Source organism: Neofelis nebulosa, chromosome X (assembly GCF_028018385.1).
Source record: "Neofelis nebulosa isolate mNeoNeb1 chromosome X, mNeoNeb1.pri, whole genome shotgun sequence".
NCBI classification, from domain to species: domain Eukaryota; kingdom Metazoa; phylum Chordata; class Mammalia; order Carnivora; family Felidae; genus Neofelis; species Neofelis nebulosa.
Genome location: NC_080800.1, coordinates 72706469 through 72721783, shown reverse-complemented (window position 1 = coordinate 72721783; position 15315 = coordinate 72706469). Strand labels below are relative to the sequence as shown.

At 39.3% G+C, this 15315-nt stretch overlaps 1 protein-coding gene and 1 non-coding gene across 2 annotated transcripts in view; one reads left to right on the top strand and one right to left on the bottom strand.

Moving 5' to 3' along the window:
• Nucleotides 1-15315, bottom strand: part of DACH2 (dachshund family transcription factor 2) — a 748066-nt gene that overhangs the window by 673443 nt on the left and 59308 nt on the right. The window lies entirely within an intron of this gene.
• Nucleotides 4404-4506, top strand: LOC131503261 (U6 spliceosomal RNA). The gene has a single exon (XR_009257365.1). It is a non-coding gene; the product is annotated as a U6 spliceosomal RNA (small nuclear RNA).

Genomic DNA, 15315 nt, shown 5'->3' with positions numbered 1-15315 from the left:
GCCATTACTGTTTTGCTTAGCAAACTCTTCCCATGGAGGGTACCAAAAAAAAACAAAAACAAAAACAAAACTTCAGTTCATCTAGGTAATAAGATGTCAAGAATTCTTAAATAGAATTCCTGAGATTTAACTCTACCTTTTCCTCAGATCCACATATTCTAGAGATGTGCATCCAATTTGTCAACTATGTAATTTATTTCCACAAATTGTAGAGGAATAAATGGAGAAAGAAATATCTCCAATAAGAAGAAAACAGTGTAATTATTTTTTTATGTTATGAAATATTTATTTATTTTTAATATGACATTTATTGTCAAATTGGTTTCCATATAACACCCAGTGCTCCTCCCAACAAGTGCCCCCCTCAATGCCCATCACCCACCCTCTCCTCCCTCCCACTCCCCATCAACCCTCAGTTTATTCTCAGTTTTAAAGAGTCTCTTATGGTTTGGCTCTCTCCCTCTCTAACTTTTTTTTTTCTTTTCCCTCCCCCATGGTCTTCTGTTAAGTTTCTCAGGATCCACATAAGAGTGAAAACATATGGTATCTGTCTTTCTCTGTATGACTTATATAACTTGTGATTATTAAATAAAGTTAATGTAATTATGGGCATACTGGGAGGGACTGTAACCAAAATGAGAGAGGAGAGGTGAAACTATCTCACTCTCTACATCTTGTGCCATATCTTGACATCACAAGTGCTTTCTTCATAATTTAATGTTAATTTGTTTTTTAGAATGTTAATAACTTGAATAAAATAAATTTTATGTTTAACACAATAGGTTTAGGTTTCTCTTTATTTTTTACATGATAAGAGTGCTAAACGACTATGCATTCCCCTCTATTCAGCTAAATAGATGCAAGAAAATTCAGTTCAACCACAAGGTCCTTCACTGTGAACCCAAATGATTCCCTATGAAAACCATGAAAGCTACTAATTTTCATCATTTTGAATCTTACATAGACCAGATGTAAAATCCCATATAAATTTCTGAACTCAATAAATCATTCTATGCCACTATAAGAGGAATGGTTCCTCCAAAAGAAAATGTCCATCAATGGATGCATGGATAAAGAAGATGGCAATCAAAAAGAATGAATTCGTGCCATTTGCAACTACGTGGATGGAACTAGAGGGTATGATGCTAAGTGAATTCTTCAGAGAAAGACAAATATCATATGACTTCACTCATATGAGGACTTTACAAAACAGATGAACATAAGGGAAGGGAAGCAAAAATAATATAAAAACAGGGAGGGAGACAAAAACATAAGAGACTCTTCAATATGGAGAACAAACAGAGGGTTACTGAAGGGGTTGTGGAGGAGTAGGATGGGCTAAATGGGTAAGGGGCATTAAGTAATCTACTCCTAAAATCATTGTTGTACTATATGTTAACTAACTTGGATGAAAATTTAAAAATAAATTAAATAATAATTTTTTAAACTGTAAAAAAAAAGAAAATCAGAATAAATAAAGATTTTTCCAATTATATGCCATGTACACGTCAAGTGTTGTGTTTTTAAGATCTCTAAAATGAGATAAAGTGGGTAAGGAGAAAATTGAGATTATTACTTCAGAGAAGTCAAAATAAGAATGCCCAGAAGCCATCAAATGCCCAACTCTGCTGAGAGATGAAAGAAAATAAAGAATAGTTTGGAGTTAACTTTTTTTTTCTATTTGGTAAAAACAAACAAACAAAACACACCTTCGTATATAAGGATGAGGAAGAGTAGTACACTGTATGTAGCTTACATAAAGAAGATAATTTTATATTAAACTAAATAGAAGCAAATGAGGAGGTCTAGAACTAATACAGAAAACTCTCTGGATTTCATTTTACTTGTGACATAGATGTGCATCCATGGAAATAAACTACTCTTTAACTCTTTAACTACTCTTAAACAGTCACAGAGAAACACCTTAAGACAGTATTTTAATTCTACCAACATTCATTAAATGTCTTCTGCATGTACTGTGGAGATCACTGACTTATCCATACTTACTTGGCTAGAGGCAAAACCAAGTAACTTGATCCACCAGTTTCATCCTTCTTCTGACAACATCAAACTTAAGATAGCAATTTGTGAGCCACCCACCCATGAGTGATTACTGAAGCTGTTAGAATGAAAACTCAGAAGACCAGATAGGTTTTAATAGGTATGAGTTAATCATATAATAGAAAAGACTGAATTCTTAGCTCAGGAGTTCAAATTTAATACTAAAGGCAATTAAAAATCAATAAAAGATCCACTAAAGATGGGGCGCCTGGGTGGCTCAGATGGTTAAGACTCCCCAACTCTTGATTCTCACTCAGTTCACGATCCCCTGGTTTGTCAGATCGCGAGCGGTGTCAGGCTGACAGCACAGAGCCTGCTTGGGATTCTCTCTCTCCCTCTCTCTCTGCCTCCCCCTCCACATAAATAAACTTAAAGAAAAGATTCACTAAAGACTCTTAAGGAAAATAAAAACAGCAAACTATACAATTTTTTTAAATGATTATGCTAGAAGCAATATGAAGGTAATCCAGAAGAATAAGGGACTGAAAAAAGCCAGGAGGCAATTCCAACATTATAGTTACTGTGTGTTAGGGTGGACTAGAAATGGACAGTAGGGAAGGGGAAAAAAGGGGGAAAGCGGGGGTCAAAAGGCAGTAAAGTTTGAATTCCATTGTAAAATGGAATCATACTGCTATACACAATTATAAAAAATATATACAATTATTATATATACAACTAATATTAATATAGACAATTATGAAGGGTGATTTAGAGATGAGAATTCTAAGCCCAGTTTGGAGGTATATAAACATGACTAAAGGCAGCTAGAATTCTAAGACAGGAAAGACGAAAAGCTATTGTTTCTGGAGTTTCAGGATCATTTTTGAAGAGGTAGTAGTTTTAAGTCATGATCTATTTAAGGAAGTAAATACAGAGGTAGAAAAACAGAGCCAACAATAGAATTTTTTATTCTTTAGCTATGGAGGTAACAGTGATGAAGAGAGATCAAAGAGACCTAAGAAAACCAGAAAATTATATTGTTACAGAAGGCAAGAAGAAAGATTTTCAATCTTTTCAAAAGCTGCAGAAAGGTCAAGGAAAATAAGACCGGAAAAAGATCACCTGAGTTTTTCAGTTTTCCACTAATACGTAAAATTTATGAGGTTATAATGAAAAATAATTCATCCTAAAGGATAATGACTGCTATTACTGATTACATTTATAAAAACAAAACATATGATTAGCATATAATTCCATAAAGCATGATTCAAAAATGTTATGAGCAAAAGCAGTATTATTTGGAAAAGTTTATATCTAAATAACTAGTTTGGATGCATAAATTCTGATGTGTTGATTAAAAAACACATTGTAGATGTAGATATATTTCAGTGACTAATCTACCTTTATTTCTTTGTTGAGCAGTAGCCTGTTAATTATGCTCATTCTTTTTCTGAATCAACTTCTTTAAAGTACTTAATTTTGGTTCCTCAGTCTCACCATAGCAAATGGAATTTATTCCATTTACTTCTATTTTCTTTAGAAATTGGCCTTGGAGACTAATAAAATGCTGTCAGGAGATTACACTGAAAGAATATAAAGAGAGTGTGTAAATGCATATATTTTGTTCTATGGAAGTAAGTCACATACTTTGAAGTAGGAACTGACTCTTGTGCCTCATGGTAAAATTCTGTGGTAAGAAAACTGTGATTTTAGCTATTTGACCTTTTAGTGTGCTTGAGCTTCCCAAAATACAGATCATACTACCATGAGAGCATTTACCCATTGCCTGAAAACATACACTTGACATTTGTTTGGTGGAACTTAACCTATCTAAAATGAATAAGATGAGAAGTGAATCTTCTACTTGAGGGGAAAATACAGAAGTCTATATACAGGGGCACCTGGGTGGCTCAGTCAGTTGGGCGTCCGACTTCAGCTCAGGTCATGATCTCAGAGCTTGTGAGTTCGAGCCCCGTGTCGGGCTCTGTGCTAACAGCTCAGAGCCTGGAGCCTGCTTCAGATTCTGTGTCTCCTTCTCTCTCTGACCCTCCCTCACTCACACTCTGTCTCTGTCTCTCTCTCTCAAGAATAATTAAACATTAAAAAAATTAAAAAATAAGTCTATATATAGTTTATAATGGTAAATCCACAATAGAAAAAAAGCAAAAGGAAAAAAAAAAGGTTTCCCACCTAAAAATATAAAACCACAAAACAGGAAAAAACGGGTAAAGCCTGCTTTAATTATTATTTAATCTTTATTAACCTCCAATTTAAAAAAATTTCAAGTCGACCTGCTTTGATAAATTAAATAAAATCTTAGTTTTAGGAATATATATACATTAGTTCTACATTATAGTAACACAATTTAGGGTGTAAATTTATTCTAAAATAGTCACATTTGTGCTCGCTTCAGCAGCACATACTAAAATTGGAACGATACAGAACAGATTAGCATGGCCCCTGCACTAGGATGACATGCAAATTCATGAAGCGTTCCATATTTTTCTTAGGGTTGATAGGAGGTGGGGGGAGGGGAAAGTGGGTGATGGGCATTGAGGAGGGCACCTGTTGGGATGAGCACTGGGTGTTGCATGGAAACCAATTTGACAATAAATTTCATATAAATAAATAAATAAATAAATAAATAAATAAATAAGTCACATTTGTCCTTAATGATAAAATCCTCCCATCCGAAATACAGAAGACAGATATTAGTTAATAAAATCCAGTATAAATAAAATATAATAGTATTATTATAATAGTATAATATAATAGTATAAAGTAGTTTAGTTATTGTTCTATACATGCAAACAAATGCAGATATAAAAGCCTCAGCCTATTTATGCTAAGATTTTCATTGTAGACTGTATAATACTTTTTGCAGAAAACATTACAATACTCACACAAAAAATCTCAGTGCCAATGCCCGCCAGCTCTTCAGAAGTAAAACAAGAAAGAAATACAATAAGATATAAGGTTTGAAAAAGAAATTTAGTTAACTACTTTTCAAACTGACTTGACAGAAGCACACTAATAAATACCAACATCTAGTCTCAGAATTAAGGCTTACTTTAGAGGAAAAACATAAAAATATACTTGAGTAAAAATCAGCAGTAATTTATAAGCAGCAAATAACCAGAACAGCAAACTTTTTGTGTGTAGCAAGAATGTAGCTTCCACCCCAACAATGTATCTCAAATGACTTCCTTGTGTTCTAAGCACAGATAAAATACTTTTCGTTTGATTATTTCTTTTAAAAGCTCCTTTTTGGGGATTCATCAGAAGAGAAAAGCCCCAAGGTCACCTGTCAATAACAGAACAAACCCTCTGTAAATCATAGTGCTTCACAAATAAATTCCTCATCAGTAATTAAAGCCAGGCTCTCTGGCCGTATGTTATCAGCTCATCAAATTCATTGCTCATCTAGAATAACAGATCCACATCTGCAGTCATTACAGCATGCCAGATAAATCAATCCTCTCAATGATGCTTTGAGCCATCTCTGCTCCCTTTTAACCAGCCTGATATTTATTTCCCCCTGACATTTCTGACATTCTATTTACTGTAGGCAAATGGAACTCATACGGCACCTTGTAATGGCTTTACCAAATCCCATTGTGGAGCACATCTTAGAAGACTGATGGTTGCAATAAATAAGGTTTTATGGTGTAAGTGTGTGCTTCCAACTTTTTTTCTCCTAGAATTTGACTTCTGCTGCAAAGGTTTATTACACTTGATTGCAGGTGGAAGACTAGTAGCCATTTAGAGCTTTGTTAACTAAAGGTCAGCAAAAAACTTTTGAGCTGATGTCAGCGTTTCTTGTCTTTCTTTTATTTTCTTTTAAATTAATTCTCTATCAAAGGAATCCTGAACAGAAGTTTGCAGAGTCAAAGTCCATAGACTAACAACAATAAAGCTACTACTAATTCATTCCTTTGCTTTTTAAGTTTTTTTAAATTAAAGTATCACAAGGTTAAAAGAAGGAGGTTTTAAAATTATCATTCTTAAAAGGATATAACCACAACTGAGAAAAATTAGACACATTCTAAATGAAAAAGTTCATGCATTTTAATATAAAATAGCTTTTGTGAACATGAAGTAACAAGCAATTCAAGGAAAATCTAGATAGTAATCATGCATGGGTATTTTTAAAGAGCCCCTCCTTTTTTTTTTTTATCTTCATGAGTGAACCAATACTGTGAAGAAAAATAAAACTAGAAAATTTAACAGTTGTGTTACTCTAGTAAACCAGACGAATTTGGGGTGGCTCTGCACAAACTTTTCTTCACTGAGTTGCACTATCTTTCTTGGCAGCAATTATGCAGGGCTCAAAGAGACTTGTATTAAATTAATGAGACTAGCATTAAATTAATATCACAATGTTAGTGGAGCTCACTGTTGGCATATATTAAACTTATTTCTTTATGCCACAATAATATTTGAAAGAAGAACTATCAACTTTTTTGTTCCTTTCTTTTCTTCATGAGCACAAAGCTAAAGCACATAGTAGGTTGTGAATGCTGAGATTAACTTCTGAATACTGATTTAAAAGGACACAGTATAGTCTTTTCCTTAATGAAAATTCTGTATTTATCACTCTATTATTTGTTTGTACGGATTCTACTGCTCTCAGAAGCCAAAGTTTGAATACATTGGATTTTTATTTTATTTTATTTTTTTTTGCTTTATTTATTTACTTATTTATTTTTTATTTATTTTTTTGATTTGAAATGTTTCCTTTATTTTTTTTTTATTTTATTTATTTATTTATTTTTTAATATATGAAATTTACTGTCAAATTGGTTTCCATACAACACCCAGTGCTCATCCCAAAAGGTGCCCTCCTCAATACCCATCACCCACCCTGCCCTCCCTCCCACCCCCCATCAACCCTCAGTTTGTTCTCAGTTTTTAACAGTCTCTTATGCTTTGGCTCTCTCCCACTCTAACCTCTTTTTTTTTTTTTTTCCCCTTCCCCTCCCCCATGGGTTTCTGTTACGTTTCTCAGGATCCACATAAGAGTGAAACCATATGGTATCTGTCTTTCTCTGTATGGCTTATTTCACTTAGCATCACACTCTCCAGTTCCATCCACGTTGCTACAAAAGGCCATATTTCATTTTTTCTCATTGCCACGTAGTATTCCATTGTGTATATAAACCACAATTTCTTTATCCATTCATCAGTTGATGGACATTTAGGCTCTTTCCATAATTTGGCGATTGTTGAGAGTGCTGCTATAAACATTGGGGTACAAGTGCCCCTATGCATCAGTACTCCTGTATCCCTTGGATAAATTCCTAGCAGTGCTATTGCTGGGTCATAGGGTAGGTCTATTTTTAATTTTCTGAGGAACCTCCACACTGCTTTCCAGAGCGGCTGCACCAATTTGCATTCCCACCAACAGTGCAAGAGGGTTCCCGTGTCTCCACATCCTCTCCAGCATCTATAGTCTCCTGATTTCTTCATTTTGGCCACTCTGACTGGCGTGAGGTGGTATCTGAGTGTGGTTTTGATTTGTATTTCCCTGATGAGGAGCGACGTTGAACATCTTTTCATGTGCCTGTTGGCCATCCGGATGTCTTCTTTAGAGAAGTGTCTATTCATGTTTTCTGCCCATTTCTTCACTGGGTTATTTGTTTTTCGGGTGTGGAGTTTGATGAGCTCTTTATAGATTTTGGATACTAGCCCTTTGTCCGATGTGTCATTTGCAAATATCTTTTCCCATTCCGTTGGTTGCCTTTTAGTTTTGTTGGTTGTTTCCTTTGCTGTGCAGAAGCTTTTTATCTTCATAAGGTCCCAGTAATTCACTTTTGCTTTTAATTCCCTTGCCTTTGGGGATGTGCCGAGTAAGACATTGCTACAGCTGAGGTCAGAGAGGTCTTTTCCTGCTTTCTCCTCTAAGGTTTTGATGGTTTCCTGTCTCACATTCAGGTCCTTTATCCATTTTGAGTTTATTTTTGTGAATGGTGTGAGAAAGTGGTCTAGTTTCAACCTTCTGCATGTTGCTGTCCAGTTCTCCCAGCACCATTTGTTAAAGAGACTGTCTTTTTTCCATTGGATGTTCTTTCCTGCTTTGTCAAAGATTAGTTGGCCATACGTTTGTGGGTCTAGTTCTGGGGTTTCTATTCGATTCCATTGGTCTATGTGTCTGTTTTTATGCCAATACCATGCTGTCTTGATGATGACAGCTTTGTAGTAGAGGCTAAAGTCTGGGATTGTGATGCCTCCTGCTTTGGTCTTCTTCTTCAAAATTACTTTGGCTATTCGGGGCCTTTTGTGGTTCCATATGAATTTTAGGATTGCTTGTTCTAGTTTCAAGAAGAATGCTGGTGCAATTTTGATTGGGATTGCATTGAATGTGTAGATAGCTTTGGGTAGTATTGACATTTTGACAATATTTATTCTTCCAATCCATGAGCAGGGAATGTCTTTCCATTTCTTTATATCTTCTTCAATTACCTGCATAAGCTTTCTATAGTTTTCAGCATACAGATCTTTTACATCTTTGATTAGATTTATTCCTAGGTATTTTATGCTTCTTGGTGCAATTGTGAATGGGATCAGTTTCTTTATTTGTCTTTCTGTTGCTTCATTGTTAGTGTATAAGAATGCAACTGATTTCTGTACATTGATTTTGTATCCTGCAACTTTGCTGAATTCATGTATCAGTTCTAGCAGACTTTTGGTGGAGTCTATCGGATTTTCCATGTATAATATCATGTCATCTGCAAAAAGCGAAAGCTTGACTTCATCTTTGCCAATTTGGATGCCTTTGATTTCCTTTTGTTGTCTGATTGCTGATGCTAGAACTTCCAGCACTATATTAAACAACAGTGGTGAGAGTGGGCATCCCTGTCGTGTTCCTGATCTCAGGGAAAAAGCTCTCAGTTTTTCCCCATTGAGGATGATGTTAGCTGTGGGCTTTTCATAAATGGCTTTTATGATCTTTAAGTATGTTCCTTCTATCCCGACTTTCTCAAGGGTTTTTATTAAGAAAGGGTGCTGGATTTTGTCAAAGGCCTTTTCTGCATCGATTGACAGGATCATATGGTTCTTCTCTTTTTTTTTGTTAATGTGATGTATCACGTTGATCGATTTGCGAATGTTGAACCAGCCCTGCATCCCAGGAATGAATCCCACTTGATCATGGTGAATAATTCTTTTTATATGCAGTTGAATTCGATTTGCTAGTATCTTATTGAGAATTTTTGCATCCATATTCATCAGGGATATTGGCCTGTAGTTCTCTTTTTTTACTGGGTCTCTGTCTGGTTTAGGAATCAAAGTAATACTGGCTTCATAGAATGAGTCTGGAAGTTTTCCTTCCCTTTCTATTTCTTGGAATAGCTTGAGAAGGATAGGTATTATCTCTGCTTTAAATGTCTGGTAGAACTCCCCTGGGAAGCCATCTGGTCCTGGACTCTTATTTGTTGGGAGATTTTTGATAACCGATTCAATTTCTTCACTGGTTATGGGTCTGTTCAAGCTTTCTATTTCCTCCTGATTGAGTTTTGGAAGAGTGTGGGTGTTTAGGAATTTGTCCATTTCTTCCAGGTTGTCCAATTTGTTGGCATATAATTTTTCATAGTATTCCCTGATAATTGTTTGTATCTCTGAGGGATTGGTTGTAATAATTCCATTTTCATTCATGATTTTATCTATTTGGGTCATCTCCCTTTTCTTTTTGAGAAGCCTGGCTAGAGGTTTGTCAATTTTGTTTATTTTTTCAAAAAACCAACTCTTGGTTTCGTTGATCTGCTCTACAGTTTTTTTAGATTCTATATTGTTTGTTTCTGCTCTGATCTTTATTATTTCTCTTCTTCTGCTGGGTTTAGGCTGCCTTTGCTGTTCTGCTTCTATTTCCTTTAGGTGTGGTGTGAGATTTTGTATTTGGGATTTTTCTTGTTTCTTGAGATAGGCCTGGATTGCAATGTATTTTCCTCTCAGGACTGCCTTCGCTGCGTCCCAAAGAGTTTGGATTGTTGTATTTTCGTTTTCGTTTGTTTCCGTATATTTTTTAATTTCTTCTCTAATTGCCTGGTTGACCCACTCATTCGTTAGTAGGGTGTTCTTTAACCTCCATGCTTTTGGAGGTTTTCCAGACTTTTTCCTGTGGTTGATTTCAAGCTTCATAGCATTGTGGTCTGAAAGTATGCATGGTATAATTTCAATTCTTGTAAACTTATGAAGAGCTGTTTTGTGACCCAGTATATGATCTATCTTGGAGAATGTTCCATGTGCACTCGAGAAGAAAGTATATTCTGTTGCTTTGGGATGCAGAGTTCTAAATATATCTGTCAAGTCCATCTGATCCAATGTATCATTCAGGGCCCTTGTTTCTTTATTGACCGTGTGTCTAGATGATCTATCCATTTCTGTAAGTGGGGTGTTAAAGTCCCCTGCAATGACCACATTCTTATCAATAAGGTTGCTTATGTTTATGAGTAACTGTTTTATATATCTGGGGGCTCCGGTATTTGGCGCATAGACATTTATAATTGTTAGCTCTTCCTGATGGATAGACCCTGTAATTATTATATAATGCCCTTCTTCATCTCTTGGCACAGCCTTTAATTTAAAGTCTAGTTTGTCTGATATAAGTATGGCTACTCCAGATTTCTTTTGGCTTCCAGTAGCATGATAAATAGTTCTCCATCCCCTCACTCTCAATCTAAAGGTGTCCTCAGATCTAAAATGAGTCTCTTGTAGACAGCAAATAGATGGGTCTTGTTTTTTTATCCATTCTGATACCCTATGTCTTTTGGTTGGCGCATTTAATCCATTTACATTCAGTGTTATTATAGAAAGATACGGGTTTAGAGTCATTGTGATGTCTGTATGTTTTATGCTTGTAGTGATGTCTCTGGTACTTTGTTTCACAGGATCCCCCTTAGGATCTCTTGTAGGGCTGGTTTAGTGGTGACAAATTCCTTCAGTTTTTGTTTGTTTGGGAAGACTTTTATCTCTCCTTCTATTCTAAATGACAGACTTGCTGGATAAAGGATTCTCGGCTGCATATTTTTTCTGTTTAGCACACTGAAGATATCGTGCCAAGCCTTTCTGGCCTGCCAAGTTTCAAAGGAGAGATCAGTCACGAGTCTTATAGGTCTCCCTTTATATGTTAGGCACGTTTATCCCTTGCTGCTTTCAGAATTTTCTCTTTATCCTTGTATTTTGCCAGTTTCACTATGATATGTCGTGCAGAAGATCGATTCAAGTTACGTCTGAAGGGAGTTCTCTGTGCCTCTTGGATTTCAATGCCTTTTTCCTTCCCCAGTTCAGGGAAGTTCTCAGCTATAATTTCTTCAAGTACCCCTTCAACACCTTTCCCTCTCTCTTCCTCCTCTGGAATACCAATTATGCGTATATTATTTCTTTTTAGTGTATCACTTAGTTCTCTAATTTTCCCCTCATACTCCTGGATTTTTTTATCTCTCTTTCTTTCAGCTTCCTCTTTCTCCATAACTTTATCTTCTAGTTCACCTATTCTCTCCTCTGCCTCTTCAATCCGAGCCGTCGTGGTTTCCATTTTGTTTTGCATTTCGTTTAAAGTGTTTTTCAGCTCCTCGTGACTGTTCCTTAGTCCCTTGATCTCTGTAGCAAGAGATTCTCTGCTGTCCTGTATACTGTTTTCAAGCCCAGCGATTAATTTTATGAGTATTATTCTAAATTCACTTTCTGTTATATTATTTAAATCCTTTTTGATCAGTTCATTAGCTGTTGTTATTTCCTGGAGATTCTTCTGAGGGGAATTCTTCCGTTTGGTCATTTTGGATAGTCCCTGGAGCGGTGAGGACCTGCAGGGCACTTCCCCCGTGCTGTGGTGTATAACTGGAGTTGGTGGGTGGGGCCGCAGTCAGACCTGATGTCTGCCCCCAGCCCACCGCTGGGGCCACAGTCAGACTGGTGAGTGCCTTCTCTTCCCCTCTCCTAGGGGCGGGATTCACTGTGGGGTGGCGTAGCCCATCTGGGCTACTTGCACACTGCCAGGCTTGTGGTGCTGGGGATCTGGCGTATTAGCTGGGGTGGGTAGGCAAGGTGCACGGGGGCGGGAGGGGCAGGCTTAGCTCGCTTCTCCTTAGGTGATCCACTTCAGGAGGGGCCCTGTGGCAGCGGGAGGGAGTCAGATCCGCTGCCGGAGGTTTGGCTCCGCAGAAGCACAGAGTTGGGTGTTTGCGCGGAGCGAGCAAGTTCCCTGGCAGGAACTGGTTCTCTTTGGGATTTTGGCTGGGGGATGGGCGGGGGAGATGGCGCTGGCGAGCGCCTTTGTTCCCCGCCAAGCTGAGCTCTGCCGTCCATCCGGGGGCTCAGCAGCTCTCCCTCTTTTTGTCCTCCAGCCTTCCCGCTTTCTGAGCAGAGCTGTTAACTTATGACCTCCCAGACGCTAAGTCGCACTTGCTGTCAGAACACAGTCCGTCCGGCCCCTCCGCTTTTGCCAGCCCGACTCGGGGGCTCTGCTTGGCTGGCGAGCCGCCCCTCCGCCCCGGCTCCCTCCCGCCAGTCCGTGGAGCGCGCACCGCCTCGCCGCCCTTCCTACCCTCTTCCGTGGGCCTCTCGTCTGCGCTTGGCTCCGGAGACTCCGTTCTGCTAATCCTCTGGCGGTTTTCTGGGTTCTTTAGGCAGGTGTAGGTGGAATCTAAGTGATTAGCAGGACGCGCGGTGAGCCCAGCGTCCTCCTATGCCGCCATCTTCCGGAACTCAATACATTGGATTTTTAAATAATGCCTAAAGCATCAAGTTGCTGGGCCATGATACACAAGTGGAAGGAGACATGGCCCTACCCCCTTAAGCCTCCTGCCACTCAAGTCAAGCAGGGGGAAAGAAACACAAATTCTAAGTTGAAACTTTTAGGAAGCTTGTGTTATCTGCACTGAAATTGAAATTATGCATGATTTTTCTTAGGACTCCAAGGAGTACAAACAATAAGGATATTCTGAGCAAGACAAATCTGCCTACTACAAAGATAGAGTAAATCACATAAAGCCCTCTGAAAAATAAAATATTTCATTTCTGCCTTCACTTAACACTGTACATATCATTAACCTCAAGGTAAACTCCAATTTTGATTGATCCTGTAAATTAAGGAAATGTAATCCAAGAAAACAACAAACTTGGCTTGAGAGTTTGTATTTATAATGGGCTACATTGGATCAACAAATTCATCATTTCCCTTTACACACACCATGAAAGGTGTTAGTCATTCAAAGGTCCATAAGGGACCATTCATCCCAGACATTCTTTTCCAATCTTGATTGGCTAATGAAGCTAATCATAAGAAACAAACTCCCTTGTCTTTATAAACTTTTGCCTGTAGCTGAAAGACAGAAACCCTAAAATAAATGATGTCTTAAAGACTGCAGATGAGAAAACTGAGATGCCAAGGAGTGGAGCTGATGTGCTCAAATTCACATAGCTAGGTAATGGATTAATAGTAGAAACTAAGACCCAGTAAGCACCTCAAGCCTCATTCCTATGAAATAGTAGACATCATCATTAATAGTTTCAACTGTCATGCTTTGTTGGACCCTGTCAGCATCCTGCTTTCTTGCACTGTACCTGAAGCAGCAGCAGGACTCAGTTGAAGAAACTTATGATCTCTACTTCTAAACCTCCTAAAGCAGGTACAGGGAAGTGCCACTTTTGAACTCTCAGCACTAAATTCAATTCCTGGCACACAGGTGGAGTTCAGTAAATATTAGTTGTTTTGGGAAAATGAATAAAATTTTACACCATAAGATGGCCAATGGGACTAAAACAAGCTCTGGTCTCTAGCTTAGAGACCCCTCTCCTGGTTCTTCTTGTCCTGTTTGCCGCACGAGAGAAAACCCCACAGATATGGAAGCTGACAACTATAAATTACCTTTCCCACTTGCATTCTGCACTCAGATCTTTGGAGAAACAGTCTCCTCTGAGCCTACTGGTGTTAAATAAATCTCCAATCCACCAAGATCTCCGAGTGCCGCTTGGTTTTTCCGCCAGCGTTTCAGCCTGGTTCCGTAATATATTTGGTTCCCTGACAGGGAAACCCAAACACGCTGGCCCATATGTTGCCACCAGTTTGGAAGAATGGCGAGGCGGTGACAGAAGGAGGAATTGCAAGGGAGAAGGTGCGCCCTGCCTGAATTTCAGCAGTCTCCCACTGGGTTGCCTCAGGCCAGCCCAGCTCTGCCGTTCCCGCGGGACTCGAGGAAACTTGGCAGGTGAGGACATGGACCTGAGGTCAGAACCGGTAAGGCTGGGGCCCAATCTAGTCAGGCCCACTCACAAGAGTGGAAGGGGGACCTGATCACTCCCCGGAGACCTCAGAAGTCTCACAGGTAGGAATTCTATGGGAGGGAATGTAATAACCTCTGGTGTGTATGTGAGTGAGTGTGCAACTCGGTCTAGCTTGCCTGCCAAGTTCAATTCTGTGGCTCCACGGGCAGGCACCCTTAAGGTCCCCAAAAGCCCACGGAGTCTGAGTGAGCCCATCTGCGATTCCGTGGTGAATGCCACACAGCGTATGGTGGCATTGGAATAGTTTCTGATCGTAAGTCACAAAGCTGAGACCGCTACAGCTAAGCGTCACCTAAGTTCCTTCAGGACACAGCCAGACAGGCATCTGACTCATCTCCTCATTAGAGGGGGCACCCCTATCCCTCTGTCTATGCGACTCTGCCTCACGGGAATATTATGGGGTTGGGACAGACCAAAGAAGGGTTTTTTGGGAGACTATGGAATTAAGATAACCCCCAGCATGTTAAGGACCCTATGTGAGTTAGAACAGCCCACTTTTGGTTTAGGAGGGCCCTCTGAGGGAACCTTAGATGTCCCAATGGTCCACTGCATCTGGCATGTTGTCTCCAGAGACCAAGGTCACCCTGATCAATTTCCATACATCGACTTCTGGCTTGAAATTGCCCAAAATCATCCGCCTTGGGTGTGATTCATCCATAGCAAGCAGAGCCAGGCAAAGGTTTTAGCTGCTTTATCCAGAGACTCACCCAGGGACCCAAAGAAGCAACCCACCTCTCCCCTAGTGTTTGCAGGAGACTGGGAGGAAGATCCTGTCTTTCTGCCACCTTATGACTCACCGGGCTCCCTCCCCCCTGACCCTGAGCTTGAAACTCCTCCCCCAGTCTGTCTCTCCACCGCTGCCGCCCTTGTCTCCTCTCCCACACCGGACCGGAGAACCCTCCCCCACAAGAATCAGCAGCCAGATTGCACCCTTGGCCAGGTGCAGGAGCTCTCCAGATGCCGGTCCACACCTGCAGGTACCAAGAGGCTCTCCTCCAGGGGATCAGAACAGGGGCTGAGAAGCCCATAAATATT